The 17765-nt window shown below is 36.4% G+C and overlaps 1 protein-coding gene across 4 annotated transcripts in view; it reads right to left on the bottom strand.

The window, feature by feature from the left end:
• Nckap5 (NCK associated protein 5) overlaps positions 1–17765 on the bottom strand; it is a 953350-nt gene that overhangs the window by 757117 nt on the left and 178468 nt on the right. The window contains exon 2 of one of the 4 annotated variants that reach the window (XM_048810455.1): positions 2441–2605. The exons of the other annotated variants lie outside the window; for them this stretch is intronic. The gene's annotated coding sequence lies outside the window, so the exon portion shown is untranslated. The remainder of the gene's footprint in view (positions 1–2440; positions 2606–17765) is intronic. 4 annotated transcript variants of the gene reach the window in all.

Here is a 17765-nt window from a genome sequence, read left to right on the forward strand (position 1 = left end):
TGAAATAGCTACACAGCTCACTCCACCACATTAATAATTCAATTTCTCTGAGATGGAGAAGAAAACCACCAACTGGCCAAAAATAATAATGTTTGGCTCAAAAACAACACCATGTCCAATGCAGCCTCCCCACCTTGAGAGACCTGCTTTCCACATATGCATCTCCAGAGTACGCTCAAGGGTACCCCTGTTCCAGAGACAAGGGACTCTTTGAATAATTGAAGCATGAAATGCAGCCTCCAGGGACAACCTCTGCCCTTGGGAAAGCAACCAGCAGTTTGCAAACTGCATGGGATCAGGGGACACTCTAAGTCAAAACAGTACGTACGCAAGAAGGAAATCCATCAATGGAGAATAGTCCATGTGCTAGAAATTGAGACCTCCGACTGATAACATGGAATGGAGAAATTGGCACTGAACCCCGTTAGTCAACTTCATTCACATTCATGCATCTAAGCCGCACATAGGCGGGAAGAAGGCGGAGGGGGAAGGTGTTCCCTGCCTGGATACTACCTGCCCAAATGATTCCTGTTTAATAATTTCTACCGTGTAAGATGTTGACATAAAGAAAGGCCATCAGAGGAAGCAGTGTGAAATCAATTTGTCAATCCATTCAGAGCAAGATAGAAACATCAGGAGTCAGACTGCAATCACAGAAAAGGCACTTAAAGCAGTGCTGGATTGTACAACAGCCTATGGATTGCAGTCCCAGCCCCCAGCTCTACCTTTAAAAGACAAGGGTAGTATGTTCTTTTGTGTTTTGATACCCTGTTGTTAGAAGCCACCACTTTTCAGCATACCACAGGTAATATATGTCTTTATATTGCTAGATAGTGAGCAAATTGAGGAATTCTCTCTCTTTTTCTTCCCTCCTGTTCCTAGCACTATAACATGAATAATTTTGTTGTTGAATAAGTAAATGTATACACACTTTGAGAAGGATCTAAAATCTCCAATTAAGTCATCAAATAATCAATCAAAAATATCTTAAAATATTTTTTTTCATCACATAACAGAACAGCAATTTTATGGGTTGAACAATGTATGAGAATTCTACCCAGTCATCAGCTCACCTCAGTTCAAAAATTACGATAATTAGAAAATTCTCAAAGCAAGGATTACCAAAATAAATTTATCATTTATCCATTTTTGAAACATTCATAAGAATCACAGGATAAAGCACCCTGGAGTCCTCTATCTTCTTAATCCAACCAAACAATAAAACTATAATAATCTCAATAGATGAAAGTCTTGCCTACTTTAAAATATCTGAAAAAAATATTCTGAACAGCATTGACCAAAAAACTTTACTTTTAATAAAAATTCCTGAGACATTACTAACCAATGTAGATACATAATTATGAAAAAAAAGTTCACTTCATTCCATTTATAATAACAAAAAGAAAATTATGAAGAGAAAGAAAACATTCAGTTGGAAAGTTGCCAAAACAAGATTATTCACTGATTGGAATACAATGTAGCCAGTAAAAACAATATCTATTCAAATTTTATAATTTCATTGGTAAACTGATGAATTAGTGTTTGTGAAACAGGGAAATGGAAGATTATATCCCCTGAAAATCTCCAAGTAATGAAAGGAAGGAAGGACATAATGTTAGATGATGTATATATTTTTTTGTTCTTCTCGGGTACACTGCAAAAAATTAAGTTGAAATAAGAAAGTGATACAGGAGAAGAGTCTAGTTTTGTGGTCCCTCCCTCCCAAATCATTGTCAAACTTGTTCCTTGAATTTTATAATTCATTATATATTTCTAATTTAATATTAATAACTACAGAAAACATCAATTGCTTTCTGTTAAGTTGCTTTTATGTTAGTTTGTAGTCACTGATGAATAAAAGGGACATCATATGTTAATTTTTAATAATATTACTGGAAAGGAATAAGCTAGGCACTTCTGACAAAAACTAAGAAATTAAGATTATAATGTTTTAAATCCTCTATTACATAACATTGAAAAAGCAAATTTAGCATTTAGCAGGCAGGATATATACTTGATATTGTAATCTAAATGGAATTAGCAACTTCGAATGTGATATCATACGTAAAACATCTCTGACTTCAAGATAAGAGTTTGATATTGAAATATACCTCAACATATTGAAGGTACTGATCAATATTATGTTAATTACCTGAGTTAGGACATCAAGGGCAGAACTCCAGAAAATGGAGAAATACATTGGAAAACTATCCCAGAGCTTTCAGTTCCTCTGAGATGAACAGCTCATTAAAATTCCCATCAAATTATTAAATGTTTATTAAATATTTGATGGGTCAACATTCACATCAAACAACATGCTTATATACTCAAACCCTTCTCTGCACATCAGTGAAGTTGAAGTTGTTCAACATTTCAGATCTCAGCTTCTGTGAAAACTGAAGTGCTGTTGACATGGCTGAAATTTTCAAAATAATCATACCTATCATACCAATGAAGTCCAGTTAAGTGTAAATATTTCCACATTCTACAGATGGCTCAACACTTCAAGGCTGTCTGGATACATAGGTTGTGTAGAACCCCATACTTGCAGGGATTGTTTTTTTTTTTTCTTCCAACTTCTTTTCTAGTGGTCAAAATATCTTACCTAAAATTATAAAGACCTCTGTTTTATACAAACGAAGATATTATTCAGATTCTGATAATCAATCAAAAATGGAGACCATTGGGATGTTTCATTTCACATAGACAAAACGTCTGGATAAGATGGTCACATAGTTTTATCCAGAGGTTCTGCATTGAGCAAATAGATGGCATTATTTACTGAACATGAGTGTATCATTTTCAATTTAGGTGGAAACAGTTTTTGAATACAGCGGATTTCCTTAGATTATACTCGCAATAAAGTTCACACTTGGAACTGATAGAAAGGCCAAATAGTAATTTCCTAAAGGTCACTTCATAAAGAGTTTAGAGAAAAATATAAATGTATTTTCTCTGAGAAATAAGACAGATAGGAGGATGATATTTCCATCCACTGAACTGCTCTGGCCTGGGAGACCACCTGTACTGAGAATGAAAACAACCCCAGATCCTGCACCAACTGCATCCTCAGAGGTAAGACAACAGCTATATGACAACAGAGACATTTTGAATATTGAATTAACCCAACTATGCCTCAGTTTTCAAAAGAAATTCATAATGATATATGTCAGAGTCTTATTAAAATCCTGGGTGAAGCACAATTTTCTTCCTTTTGACATCACAAAATTTTCCTCCATCCTTGGATTTGTCTCAAGTAATACCCCAAATAAATAACAATCAAACAACAAAAATCCCAGGAGATTCTCTATAGACAGGGTCAAAAGTAAAACGTTCCATAATTTTTTGTTCCATAATTTTTTGGCATGATTATAATTTCTCTAAAGTCTTGATGGCTATTTTCTCTAAAATCTAAAATGACAAATGTCAAAGCAGTTTATGGTCATTTCATCCCTTTATAAATCCAAGGTCAATTGCTCAATATGGTTTTATGAATATTAAAATTATGTCTTTCCCTCCTTCTAGGCCTTACTATAGCCAAGTGGCTTTTGTCATTTTCATGGAACAGATTTTCTAATGTCTCTATTATTACTCTAAATTTGCCATCCCACTTTTCTGCCAATGGGTCCCATATATCATATGCATTGCTCAGAATGCTCTGCCCAGTGGAACAACCATATGCGGAATGGTCTTTACGATGTTCATTCCGCACTTGGTCACATTTGAAAACTGTTTCTCTTTTTTTTTTCCCATAAAACTTTCTGCTTATTCAAATAGTGATCAGAAATTAAGACTTCTTCATATCCAAATGCTCTTCACACCATTTCTACCACCATTACCAAATTCAAAATAAAAAAAGAAGACAACAGGAAATGAACGCAATAAAGGATCCTCTCTGAGAAAGAGAAACAAAGTTAATATTTCTTCCTACAGAAAATCAGGACTTAAACCTCTTTTCATGTTTGAAACCCTGAGAACAGCTGCCAAGTGGAGTTCACAAGCAGTTTCACATCAGTCATGGTTAAATGTAAATAAATCTACCATAAAAATCAGTCAAAACAAAAACCACACCATAACTTCTTTTTTTTTTTTCAAATCACAGGAGCTGAGAAAAAAAGCTGAAATTCACAAAATCAAACAATACTGAAATGAATAAGCATCCAGATTCTGTATTTATCAAGTGATGGTATATGTTATATATTGATTGATTTTCTGAATATTTATTGTTTCACCAACAAGGACATCATCACTTTGTGATCCCAGGTAATGACTCACAAAAAGTAAAAACTAAGGGTTTAACCAGTGGCAGAGAATGAGAGTTTGCTGCTAGATTTTCATTATTCCTTTTATTCTTTACTATCAAAACTCCAATGTGGCAAGAGTAACAATCTGTTCAGCTGAAAGAAAACATGTCCCAGATCTCTGTGCAAAGGAGTATCAACTGAGAATCAAGTGGAAGCACTGCCATTGTGGAGGTTTCTGAGATATCTCTCTGAAGGCATCTGATTTTGCAGGTGCCCTTCTGCCCTCCCTTCTCCCTCTTCTTCCAATGTGGACTTCCTGTCGGCTATGTTGTGATCTGAAATATTTTTGAGAGTGGAATTCCTACAGGATGGTGGGAAAGAAGATAAAAAAAGAGTATGGTTTCCTGATAATATCCAGAGGTCAAAACTTCAGCTCTGGATCACCTTCCTCTGGAACTCACAAACACGGGAGAATAGCAAATCCTTTCTTGTATAAGTCATGACATTTTAGGTCTCTCACTTTCAGGTGCATACAATTCCTAATTGAGGCAATAGTCTTCTTTTTTATTAAGTGATTTTGAAGCAGGCTGCTGACCCCAGATCAGAAATACAGTTGTCCTAAATTGTTTTTCCAATACTGAGATTCGGTCACATAAAACAGACACAATTTTTAATAACTGGCCCTTTTTTTAATGGAAATATGTATTTCCTAGGTGTTTCAAGCAAAAAGGGAGTGAAATTTACCAGACTATGCAGGTGTCAAACCTAAAAATTTAATCATATTATTCTCAGCAGCCACACAAATGTTTACAAAAATAATTGGGACTCTTGGGCATGTCACTAGTGAAATAAGATCTTTGTATTTCAATCCCTGTCATTCCAATCAGTGTCTTTCATTAACTACTCTACAGCTATGAGCTTAATCTCTAATGGTTAGCACTGGCAGCAAAGAAGTCTCAGGTAAGGGTATATGCTCAGTCAGGACAAGGATGCATCATATTTCATACAAAAAGGGGACTTGACTTCCCTGGGGAGACATGTGAAGAGGAGAAAGATTCCATTGGACAAAGTCGTTCCCTTGTGTCCTGTCTGGTGCCAGGGAAAATTGGATTAAATAGTTTCTGATGGCTTAATCTAGGCTAAGATTTCAATGATCTGTATTAACTTCCATTAATCATGTAATTATCTTTCCATTTGGTAACCAAATTTGCAGCATTTTAAACTAATGGCTTCTAGGGTCTGTAAAGCCAAAGCTAAAATATGACCTAAAAGGGTCACTCCTTCTCTTGGTTAGATATCAAGTCCTTCTGCTAAGAATTATTTCCTACTTGATGTGCAGAGAAACACATCCACAGAAACACCTACACCACATCCAAGGCAGAATGGCAATGCATCCTTAATTTGCATAATTCAACATAGGATGCTTTCTAAAGACTCTACAGCTGGCCCAAGGGCAAGTATAAATTATTTAAGACAGGCAGATAAATTTTAAAGTGTTTATTCTTAGATAGAAGAAATAGCATCTTATGGAAACTATTTCATTCAGAACAATCAATAATACAGATCAAAAATAATACTCATGTGTTCCCTAGTGGGGAAAAGTATAAAGCCACTCAATAGCATTCATTTGTGTAATTTGAAAAAGAAAATGTAAAACTCCATCCTCAAAGGCCTCCATATTTTTTATTAGGATAGAGAATAAATCAATTTTTTTCATGCTAATCACTGGTTATATATAGAAAATGTCACACCTTGTATTTTCTGACAGTTCTGCTTGGACAAAAATTAAGTGTGACTTTGTTCCTTGGTCCTTGTTTCAATTAGTGTGTGAATGTGCATCCCCTTTTTCCTGTCATTTATGTCATTATGATTTATCCTTGATGCGAGTTATCCTTACAATGCTGCCAGTATCTTTGTTATGAGCTTAGATAGCATGTGCACCCATGACTGGTGGCTACCTTAAAAGTCTAACTTCCCTGAACATCAACCAAGTCTTTTTCAGTTACAAAGAAATGTTACGGAGTTGGGAAGGGACCCTGTAATTGGAATAGGCAATGAAAGGTAACAAGCTAGTGTCACATTTATTGAGTTAGTGTAAATCTAATAATTGTCAGAGATGGGAAGACAGAGCTAGTATTAATTGTGGAGCATATTAGAAGCTGAAACTCTTCAACAATGAAAGCAGTGCCTCTTCTTCTCAAGAAAGTTTCCGTCTCTCTTCCCATCCAAATCTTTTTTTTTTCACATTTTATTTTTTTATTGATTTTTTAAAAATGTATGACAGCAGCATGTATTACAATTCATATTAAACAATAGAGCACAATTTTTCATACCTCTGGTTGTATATAAAATATATTCACATAAATTTGTATCTTCATACATGTATTTGGATAATGATATCCATCACATTCCACCATAATTGCTAATCCCCTTCCCCCTCTTTTCCTCTCCTACCCCTCTGCCCTATCTAGAATTCATCTATTCCTCCCATGCTCCCCCTCCATACCCCACTATGAGTCTTATATATCTTAAAAGGCCATCCAAATCTTAAAAGGCCAAATCTTAAGCGTCAAATGCCATTTAAAAATATGAGCAACCTTTTATGCAATTGACACCTAGATGTTTCAGATGTGTAGAGCTGGTAAAAACTTAAAAGAGGCTCACCTACGTTCTTGTGGTCACACAACAAAACCAGATCAAGTATGAAGTGGAAGGTTTATTATTTCTTATTCTTACCACATACACCCACCTTCTAAACCCACAATGTGACTGAATCCTTTGGCTTCAGAGTGTCACTTTTCATAACACCATCCCACAAAGGAGGCAAGGCAGGGAAGAAAGAGAGAGAGCACGCCTCAAACCCCAAGAAAGCAAATGTAATCCTTTTACTGCTATTGTTATAAATATATCTTCAGAAAATTTGTGAAAAAGTTTTCCTTGATACAACACTACTGGCAGGAGAGGGACTGGTAGCATGTGGGTAAAGAGCAACTGATAAAGACCTTCAGGATTTGAGAACACAGGCATAACCTTTTAAAATGGTTAGCTCTCAGTATTGTCCAGTTGCATTTGAAATTCTATTATTGACTGGTTTACACTGAATTTCATCTGCACATAGACATCAAATTAGAAAAATCCTTAAAGTTGCTTCCTCTGGTTAACAAGAAAAATTGAGTCACCTCTTGCCTCGTGAGGTCCGCATATACATATGCTCCATCATGGCTTTCTAAACTATTTGCTACTTCTATGTGCTTCTATATACTGGAATCTTCAAAAACTTGAATAGCCTCGATTCTGTGAACCTCCTGGAGATATGCAGAGGTACACTAGTCATTATAGACAGCTTTCTAGCTGAATCATAAAAATGCATTTAACATCATCACACAAGGAATGGGTGAGTCAACAAATACGTAACAGGTGTCTAACATCTGCAAGAGAAAATGATGCTTATACTCATTAGGTGCATTCCCCTAAAATATCATCCAAATGTGTCTAGGTCCACATAGAAGGAAAGACTTCTTACTTTAAAAAATCAAGTTGAGTGTTAAATCAAGTACAAGAAAAAAATAACTTCATGGAAATGGAAAGAAGAAAATTCGTATCGGTTTATATTTATCCTTTATCAGTCAATTAGCAGAAAACAAAAGTGCTACTTTTAAAGAATGCTTAGTTTTATAATTATAAATTGTACTCTGTCCCCAGAGGATAGAGAAAAGAGTTCTCTACATTTTCCCTTTTCTACCCTTTCAACACTAATGAGGAAATTAGCTTACATGCATTCAACACCCAATATGGTTCTGTACTTAGTTATATGCTTTGCCATACAGCAAAAGCTCTAAATTGCTCACTTACTGAGCTGATTACATGGAGGGCTGAACTACATCCACTAATGAATTATTGTATTGCCTGAGGTCTGCTTACAGCTACCTGATTTTAGAATTAATGACAGAATAAATCTTAAAAGAAAGGCCAATATATTTTAATTTTATGCATATTAACTTTTTGAGCAATATATTATTCTAACACTCGTTTTGCTATAAATATCTTATTACTACCAAGTATCAAAGGAGTTCAAAAATATCTACCAATATACTTCATATTACAAACTTAAATGAAATTAAAATTTAATTTACACTTTTTAGGATAGAATCACTGTAGCTCATTTAATGGAATAACACTTAACATGAGCAGATGCATGTAACGCTTACTAAACCATGAAAGAGAAGTCATTTAATTTTTTTACTGGAATTGTCATGTACAAACTATAAACTATACGGTAAAACAATTTACCTTTTTTCCTTTAACTAACAGAAATAGCACCTAAACAAAATAATATGAGTTAAGAAATTTAATCTTGAGAAAAACAAGACATTTATTAAGGGGGAAATCCTATTTTGTATACATGGTTGTACTTAGACTATCTCCTTTATAAAATAGGTAATATTTAATGTCACAATAAATGTCAGGAGCTGCCCTGGATGCAGATGCCTTTAAGTCCTGATGCACCAGGTTTTGAACAATTATTGCGTTCAGGCTGGGACAGTACTGCCAGGTCACAGTAACTTGGGTGTTACCCCAGCTTGGATAACAAAGCATGGCTCCATGAGTAGGCGTCACCCCACTGGGGTTGAATTCCACTCACCTATTCCTTTGTAATCTTACCCCTTTGCCCTTTTGGGGATAGAATATTCCAAGGAACAGCCTCCTCCAATAAAGCCCAGGGTCAAGGCCTGCTCTCTCTCTTTCTTCCCTGCCTTGCCTCCTTTGTGGGAGCTGGGTCAGAGGACCCATCATAGAACCCAAAGAAAAAGGTATTTCTCTGTCTCTGTGATTATTTCATGCCAGCCCAGTTCACCTGGGGTGATCCTGACCGGTTTAGTCGTGTGTTATGACAAATAAAAATTTCAGAATGAAGCCAACGTGTAAAATTCACAATATTTAAACAAAGAACATTAGTTGTGAGTTTTAGAGATCAACAAAGCTATCTTTTTTTATGATTAAAAGAAAAAGTCCATTAGAAATTATTTTCTAAAAGTCTATTAGAAGTTAATCTAAGTTGGGTTTTTAAGAGACAGGGCTTAAGTAATTCCTCTTTTGGCCCATGGGAAATCTAAATGATGTTCTTTTAGCACAAGTAACACAAAACACTAAATTTCACAATGGCAGAAGGGAGATAGGATGGGGTGGGTGGAAGGCAAGGGGCAGAAGAGTGAATGATTTCCAGGTCCTTTGCAATCTTTATGTAGTACATATTTAGGGGGAACAAGTTCCAAATAAAATTATTATGTATCTTTGGAAGATAGAGGTATGGTAACTTTTTCCATTTACATTATTTCCTTATATTTTATGGGTTGTGTAAATTGAATTGAAATTTTGTTTCTCTCAAAGTTGTAGTTAACTCTTTCTTCCAGTTTCCTTGGCCTTTTAAAAAATAGTTTATTGGGTTTTGCTTTTGTTTTCAAGTTTATTTTCTAACAGTATATTAGGGGAAAGCTAGAGCTTTAACAATTTAAGGCAAAGAGTTAAGAAGTAATATATATCTCTCTCATCTTGTCTACATGCAAATGGTCCAGATTGCGGGGCGGGCGGGGGGTGTGGGGCAGATCTCTTTTCTACGCCCATTTAGAGTCCCAGTTCCCAACCAACCCATTGCAACCCATTGAGTCCCCTTCCCTTAGGACGGTGTCAACATGCATGTGGTTAAAGCCAGGTTGGTGCCTATCTGGGCTCCATCCAAATGTGAAAGGGCCATCAGAGAAAGTGATGTATCACTCCACCCACATTCCATTCCTAAGAACCTATATTACATGACTTAATCTAATTGCAAAGGGAACTGAAAAATGGAATCAAGCTAGACAGTCATGTATCCTATAATTCTACTATGTGAAATAGGTGAAAATTAATTTTATAGATATCTAGCCATCTCAACCATGACATGAAACATGAAGATATAATATAACCTCAATGTTTCCAATATAAAAAAAATGGAAAATTGCTGATTAGACTGTGCTATTATTTCTTCTGTTTTTCATTTATTGTGGTATGTTACCCCTTGTGTTTTGTGATTTTTGATTTTGAGTTTATGTTCTTATTCTATGAGGACATATGATTAGATCTTGTGAGAAAATAATTTTGTGGGTATGTTTTGAGGCCTATGTTGAAACCAAATTCTTTCAAACATGAAATGTATTTGTTTCAGCCTACCATCCCTAAAAAACTTTTTAGCAAAAGTATTTGCTTACATTCTGGTTGGCTATTATTGGCAAATTTCTGTGTTGGTTTCTTCTGGACAGTGCAATTGTTACTACTCTGAGATTTATAACTCTTCTGGGTCTCACCTTGACTCACCCCTGGGCTTTATCTGTTAGTGACATACCCCATGAAGCTGTCAGAGTGGAGATCTGATGGACTGACAGAGACCATAATGTTTCATGGTACCACTTTTCACTTACATTGTTGTTAAGAGTTAATTTCCAGCCTCTACAGCTTCCTTGATTTTGTGAAAGCTTTGCAATGCATTTAAATTTAGGAAATGATTGTTGTTTTATGTTTTAACCAGAAAAATTAAAAAAAAATTTTATTGGGAAGATTGAGATATCTGGTCCCAAAGAGCACTTTATTTGACAATCATGAAAATGATTCAAGGGATCATCAAAGCAAGTGTAACTAACCCTTGAATCTTATCTGTTGTGTGTATCCAGAGCTCTGATTTCTTAATCTGTAAAATGGAGAGAACAATAACCATCTTACCAACTCAGTGAGTTATGATGATGATCAATAGCAGAGTTCTGCAAACTCTCAAACAACATTATGAGCTGGAATACCAAGAGGAACCCCATAAGTGTAGAACATGCACATGTCCATGGGTAGAGACATGTCAAAATGCAATGGTTTACAAAAGCCTTTTTCTTGATATCTTCCACAGACCCTCCCCCTGCTGAGCGGCCCCTCTAGTTATTGGTTTCACCTGTGAACAGTTCACTGCCACTGCTGACTTCACCGAATATCTTCTTTGTACTTCCATCTGCATTTTATGTGAACTCTGGAGCGATTATTTGCTAATATCAACAGTGGTGCATAGTCTCGGAACATTTATAGCTCCCCTGCTTGGCTTAATGTTTCTTACTTGGTACCATAATATTATTAATAGTCACAGGGTACAATAAAAGAAAATTAAGTGTTTATTTTGTTTAGGCTTTAGCCACTTTACCTACAGCCTTTTTCCATTACATTTGCACATAAATGAGCATATGCTACATTTTTTAGATGCAAATCAGGTTTTAACTTTGCTAATCATATAGTTTCCTTTCTGGTAGTCTTCCAGGCCAGTTTCAGCATTACTCCAGATGAATGTATATTACAGCAAATGAAGAAATGGCCATGTGGTAGATGTTTGCCCTTTTGTGATTACTAATAGCTATTTTTTGCAGACAAACTAGATTTTAAAATCCAGTGTTATTCCAAGCATCCCTTTTTAATTCCATGAGCATTTCTGTTAAGTTTTAGACTGAAGTCTACTATCTGATTCCAAATAAATTACTAATAAATAGTTGGGAACAATTGCCAGGAAATATGTAATCAAAGGCATGAGAAACACTTCAAATTAAATATACTGGGACCAAATTTTGGCATTAAAGAGGCCTCACATCTCAGTATGAGACATGTAAGTGGGTGTCCAAGGTCAACACAATGAGTTTATTCCATGTTGTTTGCTTTCTCCACCACCTCCTAAGTAATGTCCTTCTAAATGAAGTGTTTGCTCTGTCTTGAAAAGACAAATTAATATTTTACATGGCAAGAGCTCCTTTATTCCTTGGTGGGATATTTCTAACTTGATTTATAGGATGGTGTTTAAATGTTTAAAAGCTTTTGTAAGGCAGGCTTTCCATCGATTAAAGAATTTAGTTTCCCTTGAGGTTCTTGCATCAGATATTATCTCAGAAGGCTTACTTCCAAGGATTTATAATCCAATCTCTTCCTCATGTTAACCATATATTTCAGTGAGCATCCCATTGGACCATGCTTGGGGATTTCAACCCAGCATCAACATGTGGAGTCACTCCAAATAGCACAGTTGAGCCTGCATTTTCCATCTCCCCATCATTGGATTCATGGTTGTACAGACTGGCCTGCTCACCTGGCAATATGTATGAGACCTCTGGGGCTTCAAGAAATATCTCACAGTTTCAACAAACAGATCATCCTGAACGGGAAGGCAGACAAAATTCCAAGAAAATCTATATAAAATGAACTCACATTAAATCCAATGTGTATAACTCAGAAAAATGTGAATTAACTTCTATATAAAATATAGTGTAAAAGACAGTTTTCCCCAATATTCCATTTCAATCTTTACTGCAACCTTTTATGGAGGCATTATGAAGATGCAGATTTTACTGCTGAAGGAATTGAGTCATAGAGATGTGAGGTACTGGCATAGAATGCAAACCCTGGTCTGCCCTGGCTCCAGGCCCAAGGTCTTTCTTCTTCACCAGGCCATTGGCCATCCAGAAACACCAGGTGAAGCCAAGCCCAAGCTCTGCTGTCTTCCCTTCTTCCAGTCACACAAAACTCTCCCTTTTATCATGCCTCTTGGTTTTGGAATACTCTCAATAACCGGCATAGACACTAGTACCCCTGCTACTCTTCCTCCAAAAGCTACCAAGATCAACAGAACACAAACTGTTTGGGAGGACTCTCTCTGGTAGGAACTTCAGCTTTCCCAGTTTTATCTCAAAATTCAGTTGTCAAATGCTATATCAATCCCCTTCGAACTGATAATTTATATTAGGGTTTGATTTTATGCCTTGCTTTCAACAGAAAGGTATTTTCAATGCAGTGACATTTCCTCAAACTTTCAGTGTACCTTTTATCCTTCTTTAAAGTACCCTAAGTGCTATTAGAATAGCTTTACTAACTAAAGTCTCCCACGATTTTGCCTTCTCCCTAACCAGTGCCTCACACCCTGTGTTTCAGTCAGCTTTTTCACTGCTGGGACAAAACAAATAAACAAACAAAAAAAGATAAGAATAATTTTAGAGGAGGAAAAGTTTATTTGAGGTCTCACGATTTCAGAGGTCTTAGTTCATAGACAGCTCCATTCCTCCAGGTGCCACGTGAGGCTGAACATCAGGGTGGAAGAGTGTGATGGAGGGGAGCAGTTCACATGATGATCAGGAAGCAGAGAGAGACTCCACTCACCAGATATAAAATATATACCCCAAAGTCATGGCCCCCCAATGACCCACCTCCTCTAGCCACACCCTACCCACCTTCAGTTAATCCCCATCAGGGGATTACTTCACTGATTGAGTTAACCAATCTTGTAACCCAATCATTCACTTCTGAATGTTCTTGTATTGTCTCACATATGAGCTTTTGGAGGACAACTAATATCTAAACCACAGCACTCCTGGAAAGAAGTCCTATCTTCTTGACCAGCCTTATATCTTGATAATTTTCAGTCCAACCCTCACCCCACATTCTGGCCATGCATTCCTAGGACATTTTATAGGATTTTTGAAGATTTCACTTATTTCTAATTCATTGATCAACCTCTACTCAACCTTTTAGCCTCAGCATATAAATGCCATATTGACCTTGAGTGGGCCACCTAACGAATGTCTTTTTCTGTGCCCACTTCACACTCTGCTAGAGATATGCTCACAGACCTGTGGAACTCTTTGCTCACATGTCTGTCTCCACATAATGCTGCAAGATGGACAGGATTTTCATCTTATTCCCAGCATCTACCGTAGTCCCTAGGTGTACAAGTACTCGGCAAATATTTGTTGAAACAATGTGTAAATATATTCATGGGGAGGACAAATCTGAGACATGGGAAGAAAGAGAAGAGGAGGTGAAAACTTGGGTGCCACTTGTCATTGCCATCAGGTTGTTTTGGGCTCAGCTTTTAGTTTAAGAAAAGATCATGGGGTTTAGACCCCTTTTAAAAATTAAGTTAGTTTTTTATATAATTTTTCAATTTATATATGATAGCAGAATGCATTACAATTCTTATTACATATATAGAGCACAATCTTTCATATCTCTGGTTGTATACATAGTATATTCACACCAATTCGTGTCTTCATACATGTACTTTGGGTAATGATGTTCATCACATTCCACCATCCTTGATAACACCCTGCCCTCTCCTTTCCCCTCCAATCCCTCTTCCCTATCTAGAGATCATCGATTCCTCCCATGCTCTTGCTCCCTATCCCACTATGAATCAGCCTCCTTATATCAAAGAAAACATTTGGCATTTGGTTTGGGGGGTTGGCTAATTTCACTTAGCATTATCTTCTCTAACTCCATCCATTTACCTACAAATGCCATGATTTTATTCTCTTTTATTGCTGAGTAATATTCCATTGTGTATACATGCCACATTTTTTAATCCATTCATCTATTGAAGGGCATCTAGGTTGTTTCCACAGTTTAGCTATTGTGAATTGTGCTGCTATAAGTATTAATGTGGCTTATCACTTATACCAGTGCAGCATGGGCCTCTCAGGGAAATTTGATGTTTTCATCTTCAAGATGGGGTTAATTATAAAGTCAGACTGCACTATAAAGTACTCATAAATACTCATAAATACTCAGAATAGGACCTGATATACAGAAAGCACCACAATACCACTTCTGTTGCCAAATGCTTATCATCAGGGTCATCACCATCATCCTTAAGGCCTGCCACAGGTAACTCAGAATTTCAATCACTGATACTGAAATCAGTTCAACTCAATTTTCAGCTATTTACTTTTTTTTTCAAAGGTTAGAGTCCTCTCAAGTTGTACCAACAATCCTCTGTCCACATTCCCACCCTTCCCTGTGTGGGCATGTCCACCCAATCATGGCCTCCAATAGCCACTCTACTCCTCTGAAGTGAGTAGCTCACAGGCAGTTTATGCAGAGAACCATTTGAATTTATTATAGCTTAAAATGAGTACTTTATGAAGACCAGAGCCTATGCTGGGAAAGGGAAAATGACATTTCTCTGTAGTTACAGTCACTGCAAACTTGGTCTGTCTTTGAAGGAACCTGGTTCTGGAGCCATTACCAGTTTCTGCCATCAGGGGGTGTGAGTACCTGGGAAGAAGGGGCAAATCCAGCAGGCGGGGAAAATCTCCAGCTGGGGTTGGGGGTGATAAACACATAGTCAGATGCTGCCTTTGAGGGCTGCTGACATTGTTTCATGCAGGCACCGATGCTTCAGCCATAAGGTTAATATGATTTCCTCTAAGATTATTCCTTGACCCTAAGCTCCTCCTCTGTCAACTGATTACCTAAGCTATTATTGATTCTCTTCTCCTTCTCTTCTTCCTCTCTGACCCTTGGCCAAGTGCTTTCCACTCACCTCATCAGGGCTTCCTTTGCAGTGCCTGGAAATTGATGCGAGCCACCCCTGCCTCACCCGATGAAACTACCATTCCTAAGTCTCAAGCTTTGAAGACTGCAAATTACGTCTTAGTTTGAAGTTTTTAGTTTGGTTAACAGACTTATTTACTCTTTCTTTCTTACTTCAACTTAGTGTTCATGATGAGTAAATTTAACTGTGTAAATATCTAGAGAGAGTTATTAATAGAGCAACATTAAAAAAAATCTGCAAAGATAACTTCACCCACATTGAAGAAAAATGGTGCATTTTTTTTTATTTTTCTCATCTAAATAGTTGTGAGACAAAGATCTTTGTTCAATGGATTTATTTGTACTATGGCTATTTTGTAAGGAATGATTTATTATTCTTCTTATCACTTTTATAGGTCCTCCTCCATCGTCATCTAGCCTTCAAAAGCTGGGTTCTCTTGGGTTTAAATCATGACCAATTCATTTCTTATACTCCTCTTTTCACCTAGGTAAGTTCATCTGCAATCACCTCCCAAAACCTTCTCCAGGCCCCAAACTCATATTTACTGACCAGCAAAAATATATTAAATTCCCACTGATTTCTGAAATATTTCCCCGGACTCTGAACACCACCTAGAAAGGACTCTACCTTCTGGGTGGACATTCTTATGTAATGATACCCCCAGCTACCCTGTCTTCTAGGCTACCAGCTACTCTACAAATCTTCCTTCCTCGCTGTCCAATAGATAACAAATCCTCCTCATGCTACTTTAGAAATGTCCTTCATGGGCTAGGTTGCTTATTTTAGTGACTCCTGATTGGTCACTGCCTTGATCCAGAACTTATCGTTTATTTAAATAATTGTCTGCTAACTGCTTTCCATGCAAATAACTTCTTAACACTGCAACCAGTCTTATCTTCTTAAAACTCCCTCATTAAAAATTTTATTAGTTTGTTATTGGTTACAGAAGTAGTTGTGAAACTCCAGCATGTACCAGAATCACCTGAAGTACTTGTTAAATTTGTATTGCAGACTTGAAAATGGCTAGAAGAGTAGATTTTAAGTATTCTCATTACAAAAAGTTAGTTTTTGAAGCAATACATATGTTAATTGGCTTAATGTAGCCATTTCATAATACATACATGTAAAAATCATTAAGTACATCATAAATATATGTAATTATTTGTCAATTTAAAAATTGAATAAATAATTTAAAATTACCTCACTCTTAGCCACAAGGAAAAAACTGATAGGATTGAGATAATTTCAAATTATTTATTATTATTTTTAAAAGGAGACTAAATTCTTGATTTCTCAGAAAAAAACTCTAGATTCTTATATATTGGCAAGGGATTACAAAAATTTAAAACCAGATGCTAGCTGAATTAAACATATCTGCATTTGAATGCCTCTCATGGCCCAAAAGTGTGCAACTATAGTTCTATTTCTTACTCAAGACCAAGTCCAATGGCTATTCCTCAATGTTTGATTTCACTCCCAACCCCCATACACATGCCTGCACACACAAAGGCCCATGCACAAGCTTAGTCACACTATGACACTTTCTTAAAATTCATGTAACAACATTTATTTCAATACAACCTTTCCATAAATCACCTCTAACACATCATTAGAAGCTCAAGAGCAGAAACTGGGTCTTGCATACTTTTTTTTTTGTGATTTCCCAATGTACAGCACTCAACAAATACCTGTTGAAAGATGGAAGAAAAGAAGATTGAACAAATGCAGGCAAATTCTCCTCTTAGGACATGGCATAATGAATTTTTGTTCCACATATCATAACTTCCCTTATTTGGACTTCCTCAATGACATGTTAGATTTCTCACCACAAAACTCAAGATTTCAGCCACACTTTCCACAGATGTACAGAAAACTGCTGAGCCAAGGAAGCCAATATAAACACAGGAAGTATTTGGATCTTGGCCTGTCTTTCAACAGGGAAATGATGGGAGTGATTCATGACAATGACTAAAGGCATCAGTATTCCCTTATCATAACTCCAGGTAATCTTTCACATGTATGCAATTAATCACAGCATTCAGAAAAGGGAAGATTTATGCATCAAACCAAGAGCCAACTGTCTCCCACTTATTTAATAATAAAACCCCAGAAAATCAGAAAAATTAAACTATAAAAATCAATTCTTT

This window comes from Marmota marmota, unplaced genomic scaffold, assembly GCF_001458135.2.
Source record: "Marmota marmota marmota unplaced genomic scaffold, marMar, whole genome shotgun sequence".
Classification (NCBI taxonomy): domain Eukaryota; kingdom Metazoa; phylum Chordata; class Mammalia; order Rodentia; family Sciuridae; genus Marmota; species Marmota marmota.